Source organism: Mytilus californianus, unplaced genomic scaffold (genome assembly GCF_021869535.1).
Source record: "Mytilus californianus isolate M0D057914Y unplaced genomic scaffold, xbMytCali1.0.p SCAF_11, whole genome shotgun sequence".
Classification (NCBI taxonomy): Eukaryota; Metazoa; Mollusca; class Bivalvia; order Mytilida; family Mytilidae; genus Mytilus; species Mytilus californianus.
The window spans coordinates 14,009,725-14,018,124 of record NW_026262593.1 but is presented as its reverse complement, the minus strand read 5'-3'; positions in this window follow the sequence as shown (position 1 = coordinate 14,018,124).

Genomic DNA, 8,400 nt, shown 5'->3' with positions numbered 1-8,400 from the left:
AAGCTGTTCCAATAATAGATATGGCGTTTAAATATAACTTACATCATATAGAAAATAAAACAGCAAAAGATAGAAAACGAGAGAGAAAATTGCTTCAACAAAATTGTACTGTCATATTCAAAGTCACATTTCCTGTTTACAGAAGGAATTGGGTGCAATATAAAGCCTGAATTAGACTTAGTATTGTAGCTAAGCATTTGTGAATTTTTAGCTCACCTGGCCCATAGGTCGTCGTCGTTGTCGTTAACTTTTTACATTTTGAACTTCTTCTAGAGAACCACTGAATGGAATGAAACCAAACATGGCATGAATGTTCCTTATGAAGTGCTGACCAAGTGTTGTTACTATGTAGCCGATCCATCAACCAAGATGGCCGCCAGTAGGGGACTTCGTTTAACATAGGACCCTATGGACAATACATACAAATGTCTTCTTTTAGAGAACCACTAAATGGAATTAAACTAAACATGGCATGAATGTTCCTTATGAAGTGCTGACCAAGTGTTGTTACTATGTAGCCGATCCATCATCCAAGATGGCCGCCAGAGAGCGACTTCGTTTAACATTGGACCCTATGGGAAATACATACAAATGTCTTCTTTTAGAGAACCACTAAATGGAATGAAATAAGAACATGACATGAATGTTCCTTATGAGGTGCTTACCAAGTGTAGTAACTTTGTAGGCGATCCATAATCCAAGATGGCCGCTAGCGGGGACTTAGTTTAACATAGCAGCCTATGGGAAATACATACAAATGTCTTCTTTTAGAGAACCACTGAATGGAATGAAACCAAACATGGCATGAATGTTCCTAATGAGGTGCTGGCCAAGTGTTGTTACTTTGTAGCCAATCAAATTCAACCAAGATGGCTGCCAACGAGGGACTTAGTTTAACAAAGGACCCTATGGGAAATATATACAAATGGCTTCTTCTAGAAAACTGCTTAATGGATTGAAACCAAACATGGTATGAATGTTTCTTTTGAGGTGCTGGCCAAGTGTTGTTACTTTGTAGCTGATTTGTCATCCAAGATGGCTGCCAGCAGGGGGAGTAAGTTTAACATAGGACCCTATGGGAAATACATACAAATGTTCTTCTAGAGGAGCACTGAATGGAATGAAACTAAACATGGCATAAATGATCCTTATGAGGTGCTGCTGAAGACCTTAATACATGTATCTTTATAGATTGAGATCTACTGTAAACTGCAAAAATATCAAGAAAAGAAGATCTACACGTAAGTCAACATGAGCAATATTGTCAATAGACATCTTGTTGGAGTTATTGTCCTTATAAAGTCATTTTCTACAATTTCAATGAATTTATTGGTAATTTCTGTAAACTTTACAAAAGTCTTCTGCTTTTGATTAAATTGCGGGGCCAATATTAAACCAAATTTGGTCTCAATCATTATTAGGGTATCTGTTATGATTATAATCTATTTTTACATGATTTCCAAAACCAAAGTAGAATCAGGTGAGCGACACAGGCTCTTGAGAGCCTCTAGTTTATTAAATGATGACTTTACTATTTTCACAAGTAAAACTAGATCAGGATACAATCTGTGTGAATAATATGGGTTTCTTAGAAAGGGTCTACTTGTATATATGTAGTATGTATTGTCTGTGGTTCTAAGATATTTTCAGTATCGGGTTCCTAGATCTAGTCTGAATGTATTTTCGAATATTCAAACATACAGCGTGTATGCTGTTTCTGTGGGTCTTAGATACAGTCTATGCAATATCTAATGGTTTTAAATTATGATACATGACAATAAACTTGATCATGTTACAGGATCATTTTTCTTAAAACACCTTTCATCACAGTTCTTGTCTATTTATATAAAGCTTTATATTTCGAAAGTTAGAAGACTTGGATGCTGCAGATACCATTTGTTACTAAAGTTCCCTCTGTCAAATGTCCTTTGTCCTAAACCTCATTTTCATGGTTCAGCATCCGCTTATAGAAAAAAACAAATGTTTGTCATGTGAATTTCTTACATACTTTGAGTACTCGGACATAGGCGGATCCAGGGGCCCGGGCCGGGGGGCCTGGGTGGCCCGGGCCCCCCCTTTCGTGGGAAAAATTTGGTTGATTATATAGGGAATCACTGAAGCGTGACTGGAGCGGGCCCACCCTTAGGTCAGTCAGCGGGCCCCCCCTTACAAAAAGTTCTGGATCCGCCACTGTCGGATAACTATATTTGGTATATGGGTTCCTAGCAATGTCTACATTTCATGATCAGTCAGACAGGTTTCTCTTGACCTTGACCTCGTTTTATGTTAAAGTTATGTGATAAGATCATTTTTTAAAAAACTGGAAGCAGTAGGTCAAGTATATGTTGTGTATGTAATGATTGTAAGAGTATGGCATGGTATTGGTTGCAAAAATTTGATATTTTTCATTTAAATGCAATATTTCTTATTTAATTGGTATAATTCTTCATTTAAATGCAATATTTTTTTATTTGAATGGTATATTTTTTCATTTAAATGCAATATTTCTTATTTAATTGGTATATTTTTTCATTCAGTAAATGCAATATTTTTTTTTGAAATTTGGTATATTTTTTCATTTAGATGCAATATTTTTTATTCAAATGGTATAATTTTTCATTCAAATGGTTTAATTTTTCATTCAAATGGTATAATTTTCATTCAAATGCAATAGCTTTTATTCAATTGGTATAAAATGTCACTTGAATGCAATATTTTTTATTCAATTGGTATAGTAGTTTTTTATTTATATGCAATAATTGCATTATGGGAAATTCTTTGACGTCATAAGGTCAAATTTGCAACAACGTTGGTGATTGGTCGGAAATTGTTTGGATTTCTCCCCTTTCTTTCTAAACATGGGTGACCAAGAATTAAAAAACGCGTCAGAATATCTTTACATTTACATTTACAAATTATGACTTGGATGGAGAGTTGTCTCATCGGCACTCATACCACATCTTCTTATATCTATATACAACGTAAACCAGACGTTTCTCTGACTGTTTTCTTTTTTTAATAAATCCTTTGTCGCGCGTTGTAGGTAGCACGGTAGTATTTGCATTCCAGAATTTAGGTTGCTCTTTTGTGTACCCTACTTAAGTCAATGTATCTGAACATTATGATTGGACAAAAAATACAGTATCAACTGAACATACTTTCCCAAACTGAGGGATGAATCAGGTGTAGAAAAATATGAAATAATTTTACATACAGATGAAAATGAATTTTTGAGAATTTTTTTAAATTTTGTATTCACTGCACGATAAAAGACCTAAAAGCACTAGTGGCCTTAGGTTCTTAAAGATAGCAAAAAAAGTAAACGGTCATGATACATATTCAAATTCATTTCTGAATAGTAAAATGAAAGTACTTCAGTTAACTGTGAATGTAGAATTTTTAGCAGTGTTAGAAAGTGGTGAAAATTCTAAAAAGGCTATCATTATCCCTTATGGGCCAGGAAATACTACCGTGCCACCTTAAGGGGATATACATGTTTACACTAAATCAATGAAGGATTTTTTTTTACCTATGCAATTTGTAAGTTTATCAATAAAAAGTTGATTAAGGGCAACTATGATAAAAACAGCCCTTAAATTCCACCCCTGGGAGTGAAAATTGCTGATTCAGCAAATTTTGCCTGATCTGTGGGTTATAAAGTAAAAATTTACCTAGAAAGTAGAACTTCATTATTTTTATGTAACTTGCAATACATTTTTAATTATAAATGCTCGCTTTAACTTTTCGCAGTGTCTGACACATGTGCAACCACTGGAATTTGAGACGCGACATATTTTATTTGTCTGTACATCCTATTATTTTCACCGAAATAAATAAATTGCATAATTTCTTATTTTTTACCACACAAGTACAGCTTTACTAGTTTTCTTTAGGTTTAATTTGTAGTTCTGTGGTAACATGACACCAGTATGAGCTTTTTTGGAACCAGCAAGTGGTTAAGGGGTCCTTACTTATTCATTTAGCCCTCATATTTGACTGAAATAGAGATAGCAATAGGGGTTTCTTTACACTGACAAGACATTTTTTTTGACAAAGAATGTAATTATGACTGTTTATCAGCAAGATTAAATAGTTTATTCATTTTCCATGCAAATGTCATTAATTGTTTTGATTTTCTGACAATGAAAAGCACAATAAAGGTAAAATGATTATGTAAGGGGACATAATTTAACTTAATGCATACATGAGAAATAGACAAACAGTCAACTTAGAGATATATTCTAGTACATATATTGTCAAAAAGATTTTAGAATGATAGTTAAATGCCATCTAAAGAATCTTGTTGTGTTGCCTTCATAATCTGGAAATGCTTAAAGTAATGTAAGGCATGCTGTAAAATGTGGAATGGACTTTAATATCATTTTTCATGATTTGGTGCTTAAACTGTTTCTTTCAGTCAGATTAACTATAAATAGAGTTGGCAATCCAATAATTCCTCCTGAATCACCATGTTTGACTTCTGTGTTGATTTGAAACATCATATATTTTGATTTTGTTCACTCCTTAAGTAAAAATGGTAAGATGATAAAAAAATGAAAATCTGCCAGCTGGGGTAGGGGTGTAATCTTTCATTTTTTTTGGGTAAGAAATAAGTGCAGACTAGTATTCTTTATTGTAATATGTTACATAGTAAGAAGGCTATGCATCATAGGTGTCATGACTGATTTCAAGTTTGAAATGTCTTGGTTAAGGTAGCACGGTAGTATTTGCATTCCAGAATTTAGGTTGCTCTTTTGTGTACCCTACTTAAGTCAATGTATCTGAACATTATGATTGGACAAAAAATACAGTATCAACTGAACATACTTTCCCAAACTGAGGGATGAATCAGGTGTAGAAAAATATGAAATAATTTTACATACAGATGAAAATGAATTTTTGAGAATTTTTTTAAATTTTGTATTCACTGCACGATAAAAGACCTAAAAGCACTAGTGGCCTTAGGTTCTTAAAGATAGCAAAAAAAGTAAACGGTCATGATACATATTCAAATTCATTTCTGAATAGTAAAATGAAAGTACTTCAGTTAACTGTGAATGTAGAATTTTTAGCAGTGTTAGAAAGTGGTGAAAATTCTAAAAAGGCTATCATTATCCCTTATGGGCCAGGAAATACTACCGTGCCACCTGTATACTGATTGATGGTATCCGGTCGTTCCGTCCCCAAACCGATCCGGCCCCAAGTCGATCCGGCCCAAAGTCGATCCGTCCCAAGTCGATCCGGCCCACGTCGATCCGGCCCAAAGTCGATCCGGCCCCATAATAAAATATGAATAAACTATATTGACTTTGGAGGATTTTAACAGTATAAATGGATTTTGCAAAAAGTATCGATGATGGATGACAACAGGTAAGTGAAGTATTGGTGTACCAGTCAAAGAATTATTTTAAATCGATACGAAACTGAGTGTGATTGTGTCTGTTTGTATAGCAGCTTCAACATTTTAATATGAAGTTATTTTCCATGATAACTTTGAATGTCATGGCGATTTTTATTTTATTCAATTCACACACACATAATAGCTAAATAAATATTAACAGTCCAATGGAACCTATAAAATTTAACTCATAATATAATGACTTGTTTCATCAAATCATTAGTCTATAATTGGTTTGTTTGAAAGACTTGTTAAGATCACAGTCAATTGAAAGAAAATAATAATTACTGCTGATTAATGTTGATGTCTGTTGATTGTACTAAATTCTGTTATATACGTTTTTATTATAATTATACCCAATAATCTTGAAAACTTGTAATGAAAACATAATCAACCTACTTGTTTTATACTCATCTAAAGAAAATATTTGTCAAAGGCCATTTTTTTTACCGTACACCTTTTACATTATAATAAAATTCATAAACATTTATGAATTACAATTAATATATATCTTTATTTTTATTCCTTATAAATATATTTTTTTATTGGGGCCGGATCGACTTTAAATATGGGCCGGATCGACGTTGGGCCGGATCGACGTAGGACGGATCGACTTGGGCCGGATCGACGTGGGGCCGGATCGACATGAAAGCTGATTGATAACTCAGTCTGGGAGAACAAGATTTATTTCAGTACCAGTTGTAATTAGGTTTGAGCAAACTTCCCGAGTAATTGCAAATACTCTTATGTCGGTGCTTTTTGTCTATTGTCTTCATGTTAGTTTTTTTGTGTGTCTCGTACCGATCTTTTGAGTTAATTTGCTAATTTGTGCAGGTTGTTATTTTATTGTACTGTTACACCACTGTCCCAGCTTCGGGATGGGTTGCTCACAAACATGTTGTTGTACTGTTACACCGCTGTCCCAGATTAGGGGGAGGATTGGGATCCCGCTAACATGTTTAATCCCGCCACATTCTGTATGTATGTGCTTGTCCCAAGTCAGGAGCCTGTAATTCAGTGGTTGCCGTTTGTTGCTTTGTTATACATATTTGTGTTTCGTTCATTTTTTTGTACATTAATTCGGCCGTTAGTTTTCTCGATTGAATTGTTTTACATTTTTGATTTCGGGGCCTGTTATAGCTGACTATGCGGTGTAGGCTTTGCTTATTGTCGAAGGCCGTACGGTGACTTATAGCTGTTGATTTCTGTGTCATTTGATCTCTTGTGGAGAGTTGTCTCATTTGCAATCATACCACATCTTCGTTTTTATATCCACCCTGCCATATTCTTTATTTGCCTGTCCCAGGGATGGAGCCTGTAGTTTAGTGGTTGTCGTTGGTTCCTGTCTCGACTCATATTTGATATTTTGTAAATTGTTTTGTTATGTATAATTAGGCTGTTAAGTTTTTTCGTTTGAATTGTTCACACTTTTCATGTCGGGCCTTTTATAGACGACTTTACAGTATCAGGTTTTTGTCATTGTTGAAGGCCTTACGATTGTCTACAAAAAGCATTTGTCTACATGACGGCAAAAAGCTCTACAGAGCTTATGTTTGTAGTATTTCATGTAGCCCGACTTAAAATGTTTTTTTCTTATCTTATCTTTTCTTATCTATAATTGCTTACATCCACTTCATATTTGAACTCCGGTGGATAGTTGCCTTATTAGCAATCATATTCCATCTCTATTTTTATATTATATATTACGTGACTTCTAAACTCGTGTTTTCCTGAACAAGCATGAAATAATTTTCACTGGGCGTTAAAATTAGCAATAAACAATCAATCAATTTAACTTGTGTTAAATAAGAGGAAAACCATTTGATATTTATTTATTTGTTGGGGTGGGGGACAGAAGGATTTCATATATGAATATGGTTGCCTGGTAAGAGCTGAAAAATAGGCATGATTAGCGACAGATTGAAATGAATAATAATGCCCTCTCTTCCTTTCCCCATCCTTCATCTATAAATTTAAACTGACCACCACGGAATAGCCCAATAGTGTTGAAAGTAGCATTAAACACCAATCAATCAAAATCCCTTCCCTAGAATATCAAATAATCGTCCCTTATCTGTTATTGTCCGTGTAGTTCTTATATTTATCCAGCTTATCGTCCTACAGGGATGTCCTACTAAGGCTGTCATACCATAAAAACGTTTATAAAACAGCTCACATTCTAATATATCTGCATTCATAAATTTATTATTTTCATTTAGACTAAACGACGCCATGTTTGTTATGTGCCTCTGCCGTCAACCTATCAAAAAAGATCTTCCCAATGCAAAAAAAAAAAAACAGAAATGGACTTCTTGTGGCTCACTTCCGAAGAACAAAAAAAAAAACGCGACCCATTGATATGTTTTAAAAACGCCTTGCCCTTACCCTTTTTTCCAAAAAAAAATGGCATTATTAAGTATATAAACATATATAATCATAAAAAATATATCTCTGTACATTAACCTCAGTTTCAGGTAAAGAGATATGTTGTTTTTTTTTCTGAGACAAGTGCTTTTGACCATCCGGCTCAAGAACTTGTGGTCATCCGATGTTCAGTACTTCAGTACTTTGATTATAACTCGATACTGACTTTTTATAACTCGATACTCACTTTTTGCTACTCGATACTCACTTTTAAAACTCGATACTCACTTTTTATAACTCGATACTCACTTTTTGTAACTCGATACTCACTTTTTATAACTCGATACTTGCTACTCGACAAAAAGAAATCCTCGGGAAATGATGGTGTAACATTCCAATTGGTTATTTGATAAGAAGTACATGTATCCATAGTTACCTATTATATTTTGTAATACACCCTTTATTTTTTCACATGTCATGTACACTTCTTATGTTATAGTTATTGGTTATAAGTTGTTTTTCGGTTCAACGACCTTGAGTTCTTTGAATCGTTAACTTATCAAATGATTACATTTTTGTTTTGGGAAGATGCCCAGTGTTTGAATGAAGGCTGTATAGTTTCATGCAGGCATGGGGTA